This window comes from Colius striatus, chromosome 1 (assembly GCF_028858725.1).
Source record: "Colius striatus isolate bColStr4 chromosome 1, bColStr4.1.hap1, whole genome shotgun sequence".
NCBI lineage: Eukaryota > Metazoa > Chordata > Aves > Coliiformes > Coliidae > Colius > Colius striatus.
In genome coordinates this window covers 39441480-39460594 of record NC_084759.1, presented here as the reverse complement: position 1 = coordinate 39460594, position 19115 = coordinate 39441480, and positions in this window count along the sequence as shown.

Sequence of the window (19115 nt, the reverse complement as noted above, 5' to 3'; positions counted from 1 at the left end):
AACATTGTAAGCTGGGTAAATCAATCCCTTTGTCTCTATGTCCTCTTTACTGAGTAGGACTACAATAGATAATAAACATATTTGCTTCCTTGATTGAAAGTATAGTTAGAAAAGAAAAACAGGTGAGAACTTAAAATGTGTTAGCCAATATGTTGTACTTATCTGTATTTCTGTAAAAGAAAAAAGGTTTAATATAGTCTCACAGGTTCACACCACTCAGTTGATAGATGATGGCAATCTCATTTTAACATCACTGAGAACTATGATCATTTGCATTAGAAGTCCTTTTTTTTTTTTGAAACAAACGTTATCGTTTGCAAAACATGTTACAAAAGAAAAAAGAATGACAGCCAAATACTTCTTCAAAAATAAAGACATTGTCTTGAAATATATCCAGAATCAATTTACATTACATTTTATGTATCAGTAGGCAGAAACAGTGCTTGCTACTATGTACAGAATACCTATATATTCTCTTTAATGGACTTTTCAGACTCTGCTTTTATTTAACCTTTTAAGTAACAGTCTTCTATCACTTCTGGTTCCACAAGGCAAATCATAGACTGCAATGGGAGTGAAGTTGTTTTTTCTCTTCCATTAACCCAGACAATTTATCTAATTATGTCATTAGAGAGGAAACTATCTCACACTGCTAATTAACTCATATCTAAATTCCTTCTGTCTCACAGCATTCTGAACAAAATATATACTCGTCTTGCATTTTCCTGTTTTCATTTGGTGTTCCTTACAATAGAAAATATATGGCCTTGTAAAAATCAACTTAAAATTAAAATAAAAGAACAACTTGTTAGAGGAACTATGCAATGAAGGTTTGACTGGACAAAACTCCAAATAAATAATCTCAAGAGTCAAAGAATCACACAGAATCTTAAGGGTTAGGAAGGGACCTCAAAAGATCATCTAGTCCAACCCCCCTATCAGAGCAGGACCTCCTAGAGTAGGTCACACAGGAACTCATACAGGTGGATTTGAATGTCTTCAGAGAGACTCAACAACCCATCTGAGCAGCCTGTTCCAGTGTTCTATCACACTCACTGTGAAGAAGTTTTTCTTTACGTTTCTTTGGAACCTCTTATGTTCTAGCTTTTACCTGTTGCCTCTTGTCCTGTCATTGGAGATCATTGAGAAGAGCCTGGCTCCATCATACTGATACCCTTTACGTATTTGTAAATATTAATGAGGTCACCCCTCAGTCTCCTCTTCCCCAAGCTAAAGAGCCCCATCTCCCTCAGCCTTTTCTCATAAGGGAGATGCTCCACTCCCTTCATTGTCTTTGTGGCCATGCACTGAACTTCCTCCATCAGCTCCCTGTTCTTGAATTGAGGGGCCCAAAACTGGACACAATATTTCAGATGCAGTCTCCCAAGAGCAGAGGAGAGGGGGAGAAGAAAACACATGTTAGCAAATGGTTCAGGTAAGCTGCTTAAAAAAATAACCCTCAATGCAAAGTTTTTTCATAATTAGTTATAATTAATACAGTGAGTATCTGCTTTGCATCAACACAATATGGAACAAAATGACAGACAGTTATATCAACAATTTTTCAAACATGGCAAAATAGATTAAATCATTTCATTGATACTGTCTCAATTAATTGAAAAATATCCAGGAAACATGATCACTTGTTTGGAGAAAAATAATTTTTAAAAAATCCCAGTTTCCTGTCAACATCAAAGGGGATGTAAAATTTTCCTGGAAAATAATTTAATTTTTTTTCCTGTTTTCTAAATATTTTCTATATTCTGTCAATAGTTTTCAATGTATCAGCATGGTTTTGTAATTTATAAATGTGGCTGAGAACCAAAGACTTGTTTAGTTTGTGGCTTTTTTTGACTAGAATCTAATTCCATAGTATTTTTTTTAATTAGTTTTCACTCATGTAATTGATTTTCCAGCTTTATTCCCTTAAACATTACACAATTTTCTCTTAAGTGTCATGAACTAAACTTTACTGAAATCAGTACCTCACAAATACTGACCTTCTCCACATTTTGCATCACCTTTTAGATGTCTCATTAGAAATAAACTGATTTTATTTAACTACTTATTCTGGGGGATCTTGGACACCTACTGGTAAGTTAATTATACTTCTCCACATCACATAAGCAGTAACAGTCATTTAGGTTGAGGTTTTTTATGAAAGGACAATAAAACTGTTCAGAATTCCCCTATTGTTCTGTAAGAAAACTCCAATAGTGAGAGTTTTATTTTAAACAATCCTTCTTTTTCTAAAATACTTTGTTGCAATTCTTAACTTACTTAACTACTCAATTTTAAAAAATGAAGTACTTAAATATAATACAAGTATTATTGAACTTTTAATAATTATGTAGAGAATGAAACTCTAGAATACAAACTTTATTGAAGAAAAATTAGTTCCATCAATTCTTACCATTATTAGCATTAGAAATATGAGAACAGTCAGATTTTTTTTATGGACATGGAGACTAAAACATATCTAATTATTACTTCCTCTCACCTTCTTATCACATTAAAAGTTCAGATAAAAAGTTCTACTAATAGGTTAACTTTAATTTACCCTGTGAAATACAACTTTCCATAAAATCTGATAGTGAAAATGTTTCAAGGTGTGTCAAGAAAAGTAGAACTACACTTGGAAAAGCATTTTATACTCACTCCACCAAACAGGTATAGAGAGATGTAACTTCACTAGAATTCAAGTGATAACTGTAATGGGATTTTAAGGATGAAGTATATGATAAGGAAGATAAACAGTACCTGCTTTTTATCTCTGTGTTTTATGTTAAGTACTTTAGTGAAGACATTGTATAAACAGCTTACAAGCATAGATAAACTCTCTAAAAATATGTGTATAAATTTGAATAATTGTAGGTAATATATCTGGGTTATTTTTTTTTTAAAGAGGACTACTCTAAAGCTTAAAAAATTATGCCAACCAGTAACAGACTAAATATACATCTGAGCTAAACTACATCTACAATCAATGCAGAGTAACTATTTACTTTAGATGTTTATATCAGTTGATGGAATTTGTGCACTAAAATTATTTCCAACATAGATTCAGGAAAAAAAAATCAGTTCTGACACCCATGCTTCAAACTCCCCTTATGTTAGTAACAATGCTACCAAAAAACTCACAACCACATTGTTTCAAATATTCTGATGACTCTATAAGCTTAAATACCATGTGAAAGAATAAGCACAGCTTAGGAGTTGCAAAGCGTAGGAGAAGAACGAAGACTGAAGCAAGCAAAAATCCTTATAGATCTAAAATTGAGTTACAATGTTACAGAATCTTATGTTAAATATTTATTAAAGGAAGTACTTATTATCTGTATGGCAATCCTAGACTTACGTATAATGAAGCTTCTCTTTAATGACGTAATAACAGAAACTTCTGCTATAACGTTACCTTCCCAAGAAAAATCAAAGTTCAAAAATTCAGGTGTAAAAATGCATAAATTAATTTGACACACATGTAGGTAGAGTAGTTTGGAAGATTCCCTTATAATAGATTTCATGTGATACTGATTAGAATGAAAGAATCAAAATCACAGAAAAGATCCCCAGACAAATTAGAACTCCCCAGTCTTTTAGATTATGTCAAGCTTTAGAAATTGTTGAGGGTACAATGAAAACACTGGAAAGTTTTAAATACAGTAATTGCCTTCATGTTCTAAAAAGTTGTTATTTATACCTGTGAAAGACAATTTCTGATGGACTGTCTAGGGAGACACAACCAATTACCTCCAGGGGGTGAAAAAAGAGAGCACAGAACAGCTGTGAAAGTAGCTGGAATGAGGGAGATAATTCTACAGACTCACTCAAGGACTAGACAGTAGCAGAGTGAATTTAGCAGATAACTATAGTAAGTCGAGCTCCTGAAATAATGATTCATCACTATTAAAATCATTAATATATAATTTAAAAGTACTCCATTATCATGGCCTGAGGCATTATAGCAAGACAGTTCCACTGTAAACAGCCTGTGCATAGGTATGAAGTTTAAGAATGCATAAGAATGAGAGAGAGACAAAGTTCATATGAAAAATTAGGTTTGATCTTGAAGATAAGAAACAGGTTTTCATCTGTACTGTGGATATATTCAGAGAGAATTACAAATTTTAAAGTATATTACTGCTGTTATTTTTTATACATTTGTGAGCTCTTGTAATTTTATATCCTAGGCACTGTACAGTTGCAGTAGAAAACATACATGTCACCAAGTTAATTGAACCCTGCTACATTCACCTAAATCCTACATAGAAATTTAAAATTCTGACTCTTCTGTCATTGCACAGGTTATTCTGTTCAGATACAGGAAAGAAAGCAGTCAAAAAAAGAATCTGGGTCTGCCCAGAATTCTGCAGACTTATGGTCATGTTTAACTGTTACTGGTCACAGCTACAAGCTCTGTATCAGTTTAATAATGCTGACTGCAAGACTTGGTAGGCTTTTTTTAAATTATTTTTAAAGACAACAATGTAATCTAATGAGCAGATAACAAATACCTATCTTGGTTTAAGTTCTACCCTGGCTTTATGTCATTATCTGGCTTCATCTTAAAATATGCCATATAAAGTAAAACTTTAACTAGACAACAATCCTTGTAATAATTAAAATCTTGAACCATCAGGAAAGACATGTCACCAGCAGATTGTTCAAAAACATAGAAAGTAATGCTGAGAGGACCTATGACTGAGAGGGAAGAAATCCTTATCACTAACATCCTTCCATCACAAAACTCAGGGCACTGATGACTCAGTGTAACTACCTATTTAAGAAAGACAGACCTTGACTTCAGGTTGAGGGCAGCTGAAAAAGTGAGCGTAATACCACAGCAAAGGCCAGATATTGACATGTTTGTGTATAATAATTGCAACTATATTACTAAAGATAAATAGTTGTAACACATTAACTATTTGGATTATGAGTCCTAATGTAACTAGGACAGGAAGACTTTTCAGATTTTATTTTTATTAGACTAACATTAATTTCTGATCTCCACACATCAAGTGTGTTGCTTTAACTCACATAAAATTTGATGCACCTGATGTAGTACAACAGCTTCAGACAAGTGTCAATTTTGAACCAAGTAAGTATTTTGTGTAGGGTGGTCATTGAAGAGAAGGAAAACACAATTGCAGGCATAGATTCAGAGTTTCAAATCTTCCTTCAGGTAAATCCTCTGACAAAACTGACCTTTTGTTTCTTTATTTATGAGTAACTCTGGTCCCATAGTCACAGCATACACTGTAAATATTTCTGCCTATGCTATTCATGATCTAATTGAGAAGATACTCATCTGTAGAATAGGAAAGTTAAAATGAGTCTTTCTCAGCCTCAGATATTAAAAACTAGACTCTTACTCTCTGAGTATATGCTTTCACCAACAAGTAATAAGTAAAAAACAAAGGAGTTATGCTTGTTCATTCTGTGCCTGTCTCCCAGAAGGTCTGAAGTTCCAAATAGATTTACACACATAACATTTCCTGTGATTCTCTGTACTCTTAAGAGAAGGAAGTAGGTACCAAACACAAGCAGCAGTCTCTGAAGGCGTCAAAAGAATGGATAAATTCAGTGGAAAGAAAAAGAATAAAGAGTATGTAGCTTGATTTATTCAGCCTTGCATAGCCTCAAAGTGATCATTCACTGTATAGGGAAATTATTCAGTTGGATTCAACAGGGTGTACCAATCATACCCATATGGTGTTGAAAGCCTCAGACCCTACTGAGGCAATTTCTCTCCTCTGAACATTTACAATGGAAGGTATAATGTCCCATATTACATGTATCAGGAAGAACAGATTTATATTATGAATACTGCATCTGCAAGGATACAAAGTTGTTTAACATTATTTCTCATTCTCATTGCAGTGAGCCATGCAGAACAGCAGCATGTCGCTTTCTCTTAGTTGGAATGATTGTTGTATGGCTGAAGTATGATACTTTTATTACTTCATATATTCTATGAATTATACCAGTGTACTTCTACATTGGCCTTTATAGTATCCTATTTTTTGACTTGTTGTACATTTAAATTATCTTGCTGTTTATAGCCTCACCAAGCTACTCATTAGACTCTATGTAGGTTCAGATAATGAGGACAGTAGCAACAGATAATAACTGCCTATTTCAAATGTGTCAGAGAATATAGAAGTAAAAAGCAAAGCATTTACATTGACTGTAAATCAGATTATTCCTCACTTACTAATTTTCAGTTCTTCTCAAACACTTAGGACCTTCTCTAATGTATACCTGAAATGTGCTTTATCATATTTTGAACAGAACAAACATGTATGATGACTGTGAGATTTAATTTATATATGGCTACTGGAAAAATGATCAAAAGTTGAACATAAAGTCAAAGCAAATATTTTGCTGGATTTTAACATAGTCAAAATGAGAACAACTGTATTTTCATCTAAAGATATTTGATTTTGTGTCAGATCTCCAAGAAGGAAAGCATACCTTTTGAGTACGGTAAAACAGCAACTTCTGTTGGCTGAACTTTCTGAAGCAACTCCTTATGGCATTTAAAAAATTATTTTACACAACTAGGTACATCTAGTGTATGCTTATAAATTCTAATAGTTTTAAATAAAACCCAAATGAAACTGACTTTTAACATAAGTAGTATTCTTTTTATCTAAGGTTTCACAGTCTATTCTTATGTTTATTTTTCTTATCATGAAAGAACATACTCCCATAATTCATTAAAAGTCTCCTGTTTTTTTTCTCCTAGTAGTACTATCACAAAATCATTAACTTTGTTGTAAGTCTGTTTGAATGTTCTTTTTTGGGTTTTTTTCTGTGATTTTACAACCTAAAATTTTACTTCTATTAAAATGTTGTTTTTCAAGAACAAATTCTATATTAGACCAGATTTTGCTTTTATCTCTTCACAGAAAATTTACATAGTACTCTTTATATTAAAAAATATGAAGTTAATGGTGTAAGGTCCCTATTTATCTTTGAAAATATTTCTAGACAGTAGTGTAAAAAAGTCTGAGGGTCAGCACAGCCACAGATTCTCCATTACAATGTTTTTATTTGAACTAAGAAGAAATGAAATGCAAAACATTCTCCTGATTTGATAGTAGTTTTAGAACTTGCAGAAATGCATAGTAAGAGAAATACCAGGAACTATTCTTTTTCTGAGTCAAGGAGAGACTAAAGACATACCAGTTTTTTGAAACAAGAAGGATAAAAGGTCAATCAGAAAGAAAAGTAACAAGAAAAAACAATCAATGTAGCATCTGTGTTATTACATAACAAAGCTTGAAATAGACTTTTTAAAGGTGTTGGTGAGAGGGTTCAAAAATAATCTAGAGATGGTAAAAAGAGGATATGATGCAATTTTTGTTTCTGACATAGTCCACAGATGACAGAGGCAATGATGAAGAAAATAAGGGGAATTTGATGTCTGGACCTTATACTTTTATTGTTTAGAGTTGTTGGTTTTTTGGAAATTAAACATGTACTTTGTTAATTTCAGTTGTCTGTGTTGGAAGGGGTACTGTGTGAAATTTTTATATTCTTATGAATATGTGTACATTTCTCCATGTTACTTATGTGACAAAAATCAAAAGAAAATATTAGTAGTCTTACATTTTATAGTGTTAATAGCTAAATACTATCAGTAATTAAAAAATTAACTGCAACCTAAAAGAAGACATGCGACTTCAGCATTAGTATACAAGAAAGAAATGTTGCTATAGTCTTAAAGAGAGAGACCATAAAAGGAAGTTCTTTATTTGCTCAGGAAAGTCACTATGTAGTAAGTTGGAGTGTAAGTTCCCACCAGATTCTCGCATATCCACAGCTTTGAAGTTATGAAAGGGGCAATATTTCTTTGCACAAAAGTATGCTTAGCTTATATTTAGTCACAATGTGCTAGATAAAGAAGTATAAGCAAGAGAGAGGAAGCAAGAATCTTAACTATCATTCTTCAAAGACCCTTTACAACTAAAGAACTAGATGAAGGAAAGTAAATAATAGAGACTTTAAAATTCAGAAACAAAGTCATGTATAGATGAGAAAAGAAAGGTGAAGTAATTGCTGAATTTCTCTCACCTTTGAATAGAGAATGCTAAGTGATGAAAGACAAATAGGCTCTGGACTTTTATACCTATGTTTTGTTCATTTGCTGTTTCCTCAAACTACCTAAAGAATTTTAGAAACAGCTTACCACCACTTGTAAAAACACAAGGTTGCTTTTTCTTCAGCTGTTTCATATCATTGCAAACAAGAGCTCATCATGACAGCATTCTGGGAATGGATATGTGGGTAAGAGTATCTGTGGAGGAAATTGTGAAAAAGATCTAAACCAGTTGATTGCACTTTATGAATAGCCTGTGTGAGACATTTCATATAACTTGAGAAGTCTATAACAGAGTCACCTGGGTTTCCTGGTAGCTCCTTCACAGAGAGAGATATTTCCAGTTTAATGTGACCTATTTTAATCATCTCCCATTCACTTATGTCTGAAGGAAGAGATAAAGCTAAGGACCTACACTGTACTGTAGATTGTTCTCTAGCTTGAAGAGTTTGGGCCTAGAGGACAGGACTCACACTAAAAACTTCACTAAGTGTCACTAGCTAGAAGATTTTCTCTGAAAGACTAAAGTGGTCAGTATCATCTGCAATGTATTTAGTGGCATGGAGAAGAGATTCTTGAGAAAATCACTTGATTGTGTGCTGTGAAGCACATCACTTCCATATGAAATTCTAGTACAGTGGATCAGGAACACTCATAGATATGATGTGGCTATATCTTATTTGAAGAGCGGAGGAAGTGTTCTGGAGCAGATACTCTCCTGCATCCTGCTGAGAGGACTGGTGAAGCAGAAATTTGCTTGCATTTCATTAAAGACCCTGCATCAGGTCCAGTGATTATGGCCAGAGGAGGCCATGTCCCGTGGGAGGGACCCCATATTCACAGAAGCTGTAACTGTGGGGAAGAACCCATGCCAAAGAAGCTCATTAAAATTATGCTCAGAAGAAGCCATGTCCTGAAGGAGGGACCCTGTATCGGCAGAAGCTGTAGATGTTGGGAAGAACCCACACCAGAAAAGTTTGTTAAGAACTGTGTCCCAGGGGAGGGACCCCGCATTAGAGCAGGGGAGGAATGCCAGGAGTCGTCCTCCTCTGAGAAGAGAGAAGCGGCAGAGCCCATCTGTGAGAGATTGACCACATCCTCCATTCCCTGCCCCCCTGAGCCGTTGAGGGGGGAGGAGGTAGAGATATCAGGAGCACTGAGCTGGGCCCAGGAAGAAAGGAGGGATGGGAGAGGAAGCTCTTAAAGTGCTGGTTGTAATTTTCTCATCATCCTACTCCCTTTTTGCTTTTATTCCATTCTGTTTCTTATAGAATAAACTTTCTTCTCTAAGTCGAGTACTGGAGTCTGTTTTGCTCGGAACTGTAATTGGCAGTGAGCCTTCTCTGCCATTGTTTCAACCTACAACAACCTTGGTTATCTTTTTTTTTGCCTCCCATCTCGCTGGGGCCTCTGCCATCCTAATGAAGGTGGGGGTGGATGGGGAACACTAAGTGAGAGACTGTTGTGGTGCTTCTTTGCTGGCTGGGCAAAACCACGACAGGACTGTATCTGTGGTGCTAGATTTCTGACATACACTTCGCTTATCACCCAGATAAGAAGATATGTGAACCTGGGGAAACAGAAACAGATACAACCGTAGGATAAAGGAGGAAGAGATTTAAAACTAATAATGAAAACACTAATGTGCATCTGCTGGAGAATGTAGGGTCAGGACATGACCAGAGAGGATGGAATGAGTTCAAAAAGTTTTCCGTAATTGGTAATTTGGCTACGTTGTAAAAGATTTGTAGAATCCTAGATTCTGACTACAGATATCTATATTCTTTATTGACACAGAAAAGATGTTGAGGTTTGTGGAGGAAAAAAAAAAAAAGATGGCAAAACACCTTGGAATATATTTTTAAGTAATGTTTAGTATCTGAGTAAAGGGGTAAAGTGCATCATTATGTTTCTTTGTGAAGACAATATATACTGGTGCTCAGGTGTTAACTTCCTGATAGAAATGTAGCAGGTTATTATAGCCTTCCAAAGTAGCAAATCATTCACCCCTTAGAAGTAAAAAGAGGATCTGACTTCTTGTGGTTCACTGTCATACAGTTTAGGAATTTAGAATCCAAAGAAATTCTGTTGTTAATATGTGAAACTGGGTGATATGAGTTGTCTAGTGATGAGACTAAATCATTTAGCAGTCCCTTTGGCCTTGGATTCTAAGACTCTCATTGTTCCAGCTAGTCCAGTGTGCCTCTTTCCAGCAATGAAAAATTGTTAATGTCTTCAGGAAGAGGAATAATTAACTCAATCCAAATCTAACAGACTTCATATTATTCTGTATATCAGGAAAAAAAAATCCTATTCCAATCCAATCTGAAAATGAATTTTCTATTGGTTCCAGAATATTTGTTAATTTTATTTCAGTAAATTATCAGATAGTATGTATTTGTTCCAAATCCAATCAAGATGACCTTCTCAAGAATTTCAGAGTATTGTATTTAATCCATATTCCATCAAAATATTGTTTATCTTGTCTTTATTTATATGTTATTTTCTTCATTTTCTGGTCCTTTATAATACATCATAGAACTTCATTAAAAAAAAATATCATTGTAAAAATTGCATAATTTGATTATGAACTTTGAACACTGACAAAGGTTACAGAAGAATTAATGGTATCTGCTTTTTGTTTTGAAACATCTCTCATCATTGGAACTCCAAGTACTGTATAGGACTTGTTCATTCAGTCTATGAGAGTGGTAGTTGTTAATGAAGTTTGCGATACCTACCACTGAAATAGAGCAAGTATACCACAACACGTATGAACATTAATAACAAATTGATATAGTAAGTGTAGATGAACAGCATATTCAATTGAAACATCAGGGAATGTAGGTAGGCAGAACATAATTAATCAGGCTGGAATGAAGTCGTGACAGCAGGAGCTAGTCTGATGAAGTATACAGAGGAATGTTTAGTAGCCTGATGTGCGCTCATACAAACAATGACACATCAGGTGTCACTAAGCACCTTACCAGTAAAGGATTGAGGGCAAACTTGTGTCTCCTACTAAAGTCGAAGCCAAGTGTAGGGAAAAGGGCATGAGACTCTTCCCATTCTTACCTTACAGCAGCCCAGATTTTACTGTTATATTCCTGTTCACTGTATCTCTGTAGCTTTGATTCATCTATAAATATTAAAACTTCCCTGTGTCAGGCACCACACCAGACTATTAAGGATAGAATACATTACACCTAACATCAACCATCTGGTGTATAGTCACCTAGACTCAACCCCTCTTTATTCAGCAGAGACACCTCTCTATCTTTCTTTCTCATTCTTTGTTAAAACTGAACATCTCATTTGATACCTAGCCTTTAGATATTTAAGATTAGAGTAAAAGGTCTACCTTCTGAGAGACTGACCTCCAGAAGGCTTTGCAATCTAAATTTTTTTAAAAAAGGAAAAAGAAAGAAAAAAATTGAAAAAGTAAGAGGACTAGACTACCAATAATTTACTTCAAATCATCATCATGAGCTGTAGAAAAGCTTAGATTACAGTTTACATGGTCAATTCAGTTTTGTTGTGTGGAGACTGAAAGAAGGATGAGTTTCCATGATTAATCCTGTTTAAAAGGACAGCTTCTTTTTTCCTAATAATTTCATTTTCAATAATTCAACACAGTGGCATTAAAACATGCTCAGTGTGTGTATTTCCTGCAAATCATCGAATCATAGAATGGTAGGGCTTGGAAGGGACCTTTAGAGATCATCTAGTTTAACCCCCCTCCAGAAGCAAGTCCACCTAGATCAGGTCACATAGGAATGTGTCCAGGTGGGGCTTGAAGAGATCATAGGCTAGGGAGCATTATTCTTTAAATACAGACACTGTTGCTTAGTATGTTATATTTTAAAAAATCCCATTTTTATCTCAGTTCTCTGTTCACTATACAGAAGCACACATCAAAAGGAAAAAATAAAAACCTCCCATGATTAAATGTGATGTTCAGCATTTAGTATGAAATACTCTTACAGGCAGAGGGATCAATAAATAAATCGGCATGGTACTTCCTTGATATTGCTTGATTACTTGAGATAAGATCCAAAAGCAGAATGAAGATACATGCACTGTTTTCGCTCAGACTGCATGTTACCAAACCTATGTTAGATCTTGTAATAAGTGAAATTATTGCAACATGTTATGTAAAGTGAAACATATGGAAAGTGGTATTTCAAATTTCATATTTAAAATTCACACTTTGTAAATAAATTATTAATTGTAATCTGATATGCAGTGTCAAGATGTTGGGGTTATTGATATTTACGTGAATATGCCATTTCGAAACCGTTTGAATCTAAGAGGATACATATACACAAGGGTCATAAATTCTTGATCTCTTTTTGAAGTCTTAGTTACTTGGTTACTCTGTATCAAAGACTAAATACTAAGCTAGATGGACCTTCGGTTTTACCCCTGTGATTCTTTCTATGTTCTTAAAAACATAAACCTATTCTATATCATAATTGCTACACGCATTCAGTTCTGAAAAATCTGAAAAGTAAATGTAATTATTGTTCTTTTACAAGTTGCTAAGAAGAAAGTGAACATATCTTTGAAATGATTATATGTGAGGATTAAAAAGGAATATGACATTAATAATATTAAAACAAGAACTAAACTAAACTAATATCTGGATGCTAAATAGCACTTCATTTATACTAAAAATCCTGACTGCAGTACATAGAAGTTAAAAGTCATCCCATCACTGTTAACAGTACATGTACTAAAACCTCTTCTTGCAATTTAGCTTCCACATTACAAGGGAATTTTACTTACATTTCAAAAAAATTTCATTTCAGAAAGACATATTTGTCCAATTAACTGACAAATATTATAGAAATGTAGTTCTTCTACCTTTGTGACCCTGAACATTTCAGAAAGTGGTTTTAAGTAAATATGGAGAGAATGGACAAACATTCTTTACAATTATAAAACAATACATGTAAAATGGCAGTTCAGTGTTTTCAAATGAGTCTCTGTGGAACTTATTTTTTTGCTCAGTTGTTTAATATGAACATCTACATGACAAATTCCTTATGGATGTGGACAGAATATGTTCAAAGATTGTATCAATATTTCACATATTTTTGAAATTAAAAGAGAAGATTCAATATGATTATTTTAAATATAAAACACATAAAGATATGTAAGAAAGTAGTGTTGCAAACATGGAATTCATCCAAATACCACAAAACTGCATTAGTTTTAGTGTTAAAAGTTACGATAAATATTTCCTATATTTGCATTTTATTGCTATAGAAGTGGAACTGAAGAAATCAGCTGTTCAGAAGATTTAGCTGTTAGCATGATGTTTAGATTCTTCAATCATAGCTTTGACATTTAAATTTTCTTAATTTTTCAAATGAAATACATTAAATTAAAGGCCAGACATCCTCAATGTCATTTACAGAAAATTAAAATAGGCAAACAATCCAGAGGATGATTTAACCCACAAAATTATCTTTTTTAGATTTCCACTGCTTTCCATTCATTATAGAAAAAAATTTAAAGTGATTCTGCTCCACCTTTGGATTTCTCAGTGAGGCACAAAAATTCAGTAGAGTACATCTGTATTCTTTTTGTACACTTATCTGGAGCATAGATAACATTTTTATAAGGCAATTTACATTTTTCTTATGTGTTGAAATGCCAGGGGGCAGTGAGTAGAAGCTGGAACGTAAGAGATTCTAAAGAAAGAAGGAAAAATTTCATCACTGTGAGGGTGAGGGAGCACTGGAACAGGTTACCCAGATGGGTTGTGGAGTCTCCTTCTCTGGAGATATTCAAACCCCACCCAGATGAGTTCCTGTGTGACCTATGACCTACTCTAGGAGGTGTTACTCTGGCAAGGGGGTTGGACTAGATGATCTTTAGAGGCCCCTTCCAACAATTAAGATTCTGTGATTCTGTGAAAAGACCTCAGAGATATCAACTCTTCATAAAATGTGTAAGGATTTACTGCATCAATTTCTAATGCTCTTTGACCTTCTGTGTTTTTGCAATTCTATTTCCAGTGCAGAGATACTGACTTTTTAGTAGAAACATAGCTTCTTGATAAGCATTTTTAAATTATGAGCTGCTTGAGTTGGTGAATTCATTCTATATAGTGAATTCAGCATTTTTCATTTTTTTTTTCCTTTGGCCATTTTTTCTCTTTTATTCTATTCCTGATAATTTCAGGACTCGATAAAATTTAAATATTCCACTTCTTATGTATTATTTGGCCTTATTAAAGACTTATAACTGTGAAAACTAAATACATAAATAACTGATAGATCATTTAAAAATATTAAAGGGGGTTGAATACAAATAGCAGAAAATAAAATAATACAAATAAAAATGTCTGAACTTTAAATCAATCGAACGTCTAAATGAGACCTTTTTCCCTGACATGCATCCTCACAAAAACCTATGGATTCTGAGGGACTTTGCTTACATCATTGCAAGATCATTCTCCATTTTCTTTGAAAGATAAAAGTATCCTACTGACTTGAAAAATTAAAATGTCACACATCTTCAAAACTGGCAAGAAGGAGAATCTAGGGAATGTCACCAATCTCATTTCAGTATATAGGCATTCTTTAGGCATCAATGTTGGACGTGGTACTGCTTATCATCATTATTAGTAACCTGAAGGGCAGGAAGGAAACCATTAGTAGATCTGTAGAAAACATTAAAATTAGAGGAATATATAGAGAGATGTTAAGATCTCCATGTAAACAATGATGAATTTGGGTTGATGTATATACACATAAATGTGGATAACATTTCCATGGGATTACAAAGAGATAATTCCTTAATGGATGGACAGAGAAAAGAGGATTCTCTGAAGAGTAAGTTTAAACAACAGTTAGAAGAAACAGAAGCAAACACCATAATGAAAACAAATTAAAATGGCATATATTTCAATAAAAGCATGGATGGAGTATTTGAAAATAGAAAGTAATCATTGAACAAAAAATTACTTTGGACAGGGTAATTTGATTAAAATATAAAATACAGAATTTGCTTCTGGGAAGAAGCAAATCATTAACCGAAAGAAACTTAATACGTACAGTATGACAAAGCATTCAGTAAAGATAAAAACAACTGAAATAGAAAATGTAAAATATAGTGTGAGTTTTTAAGATTGCAAAGAATATGGTATGGTTTTAGTTTCAGAAGAAACATTTATTGGAGCAAGCCAAGGGGAAAGATAGTAGTTGCTGATAGATATCTGTGGAAAAAGGGGAGCAAAGGAAATCTGAGTCTGAAAAACAAAAAAATGAGGGGAAAATGGATATTATGAGATATTAATAAATTAGGGAAGCAGGAATATTGAAAAAAAAAAGAACAAAGAAGAAGAAAACATGTTTTTCTTTCTATAGTGTATAGTGACAGGAAAAGGGCTAATGGACAAAAGTTGGAACACAAAAAGTTCCACTCAGATATGAGGAAAGACGTATTTACTACGAGGGTGACAGAGCACTGGAACAGGCTGCCCAGATGGATTGTGGAGTTTTCTTTTCTGGAGGTTTTCCATCCCACCTGGACATGTTCCTGAGTGACCTGATATAGTCAGACCTGGTTGGGCTAGATGATCTCTAGAGTTCCCTTCCAACCCCTAACATTTTTTGGTTCTGTGAAAAGAAATACAGTATGTTTGTATAATTTCTAACATGCATCCTTTTCAGCATATGAAGTTAGTTAAAAGAGTTTGGCGGACATGTTCAAAATTGAAAAGACTAGCAGCAGGTTCATCTATTTAGCCCAAATGTATGATTACTGTTATTCACAAAACCATACGTTTTGACACTGCCTCCCGCAGCATCCTCTCAGAAAAACTGAGAAAGAGTGGGCTGGAAGATCAAGTAGTGAGGTGGATTAAGTGGTTAAAGGAAAGAAGTCAGAGAGTAGTGATCACTGAGGCAGGGTCTAGTTGGAGGCCTGTATCTAATGGAGTCCCTCAGGGGTCCGTGCTGAGACTGATACTGTGCAATATATTCATTAATGACCTTCATGAGGGAACAGAGGGCACTGTCAGCAAGTTTGCAGACACTACTAAACTGGGGGGAGTGGCTGGCACACACACAAGGCCATTCAGTGAGACTCGGACAGGCTGGAGAGTTGGACAGGGACAAATCTAATGAAATTCAACAAGGACAAGTCTTGCATCTGGGAAAGAATAACCCCATGTAGAAGTACAGGCTGGGGAATGAACTCTTAGAGAGTAGCATGGGGGAAAGGGACCTGGGGATCCTGGTGGACAGCAGAATGACCATGACCCAACAATATGTCCTTGTGGTCAAGGTCAATGACATCCTGGGGTGCATTAGAAGGATGAGGTCGAAAGAGATTCTCCTCCCTCTTAATTCTACTCTCATAAGACCACATCTGAAATGTTGTTCCCAGTTCTGGGGCCCTCAGTTCAAGAAGGACAGGGAACTGCTTGAAAAAGTTCAGTGCAGGGCCACCAAGATCATGAAGGGAGTGGAGCATCTCCCTTACGATGAAAGGCTGAGGTAGCTAGGGCTCTTTAGCTTGGGGAAGAGGAAACTGAGGGGTGACCTCATTATTGGCAAATACATAAAGGGTTGTTGTCAGGACGATGGAGCCAGGCTCTTCTCAGTGATGTTCAATGACAAGAGAAGGGGCAATGGGTACAAGCTAGAATATAAGAGGTTTCAAAGAAACATAAAAAAGCCTTTTTCACTGTGAGGGTGAGAGAGCACTGGAATGAGCTTTGCAGATGGGTTGTTGAGTCTCCTTCTCTGGGGACATTCAAAACCCACCTGGACGAGTTCCTGTGTGACCTACTCTAGTTGGTCCTGCTCTAGCAAGGGGGTTAGACTAGATGATCTTTTGAGATCCCTGCGAACCCTTAAGATTCTGTAATTCTGTGAATTAGAAATGTATTGCATGCAAGGCAAGGAATTTCACAATATCTCTGGTATACAGTATTAGCTCAACATATGGTGTATAGAAATTAAATTCAGTGTTATTATTATTGTTATTACTGTTTGCTTCTCCTTCTCAAGTACTTTGAGTCCTACAACTAAACTGGCAACACAGATATAATATCAGTAATTTTATAGATTCATTGACTTGAAAGGAACTATCATAATTACATCAGTTGAAAACGTATTTCCTCTTTTCCCAAGTAATGCTGATACCAGATGACTGTTAAAGTCTTCCATCTTTAATTTCTGTTTTCAGAAATACCATCTGTGTTGTCTTTGAACACATCACATTTGGCATCTTTTGCTTTTCTCTGTTTAAAAGTCAATGAACTGAAAGGAGCTTGAGCAGGCAAAAACAAAGAATCCAAGGACAGACATTAGAAAAGCAAGGAAGACTAAAGGGATGTTTGTGTTTTAAGTGTGGGAGGGAGAGAATCTTTTCAGAACAGAGATAGAATTGTAGAATCTTTTCCCAGTAACACCACAAGTGCTGCACAGATGCCATTATGCAGCAAGGTCACTACAATAAAGCCAAGTTGCAATGGTAATGGCTGTATCATCCTAATAAATCCTAAGACCTTCAGACTCATACTCAGATAATGATGTTACAGCTACATTTATGGCTTATTTATTTAACCAAGGGCAAAGTTGTTGAGACACAGTTTCATTCTCAAGAAAGGCCTGACAAGGCAGATGACAGTAACAGCACAGGACAAATGAACTTCTTTGCTAGCCAGCCAATACAAAATAAAGCACAGCTCAGGAGGACAGAGTGTGTGCTCTTAAGAGGAAATGTAAACAAATGAAATGAAATACCTACTGAGCATTAATAAACCCATTAGTGAACATTAATAAAATAAAAAGACTCACTCCTTTACAGCCCCGGGAGTCAGCACCTTCAGTCTCCGTGAACTATTTAGTGGAGCTGGAAGAATGATTTGAGGGGGAGAGCTGGAGAAAGAGTAAATCAGTAAGTACATTTTAGTTAATGGGCAAGGACTGAATATAGCTAAGGGCTGAATCAGCTGAAGTGAAGGTTGGAACGAGTCTGTGAGGAAATTAATAATTCTGTATACAGAAAGAGGTTTCAATAGCATGCAGTAAATAACGCCTAGGGACACACATTGAACAATGAGGATGAAACAAATCATTGAATAGCTGCAGTATCCTGTGCCACTGTCCTTCCTGCCTGAATGAGGTGGGGGTGAGGCAGGAAAAGAAGTCTGTAATTAAATACCATATCCCAACAAGATAGTATCAAGGTTGAATAGTTCTTTATTTGGGGTTCCTACTTCAGTCTATTTGTCTTCTCAATCTTGACTATTTTTCCTGCATTAACTTACTTATTTCTGTCTCCTTTATCTCTCCTTGTCTGTTTCCAGTCTCCTCTCTGTTCTTTTTAACCCTTCTCCCAGAGTTTGTCTCTTCTATCATATACCTTGTGTACATCCTTCCAAATTAAGCTATATGCGATGCCAAGGAGTTCTGTTAAAAATTCTCAATTACTCCTCCAATATAACTTCTATTGTCTGTTCATGACAGGGTCATACAAGAAATTTCATATAACTCATTGCTTTCATTCAACAAATGAGTTTTGCTCCTTCCTGCACATCAACTTTTAATGATTCATGATGCTATAAATTCTATCATTAATCATTTCACAAAGAGTAAATTTTTTTCTTATACTCTTAAAGTGTTCCGTCAAACATTGTTTGAATACATTAGGAGGAAATGTCTAAACAGGGTTGTGCTGTTTCGCCAACATTCCAGTAATGACTGTTCTGCCTCAAAAAAGGATTGTAAGAGGCAAATCCAGGGAAGTATTGAAGGCCAGAATTAATGGAACTTTGAGCAACCTGGTCTAATAGAACATGTCCTTTCCCACGACAAGAACTAGATGTTCTTTAAGGTCTCTTCAAACCCAAATCTTTCTATGATTCCATGATTCTGTGACTAATCTGGGTACCTAGAAAAGTTCTGAATAATAAAGTTTTGAAAAATAAGTCAGGATGGCTCAAGAAAACTAGTGGGTTTTTTTAAATTTATTTTTCTTTCTTTTC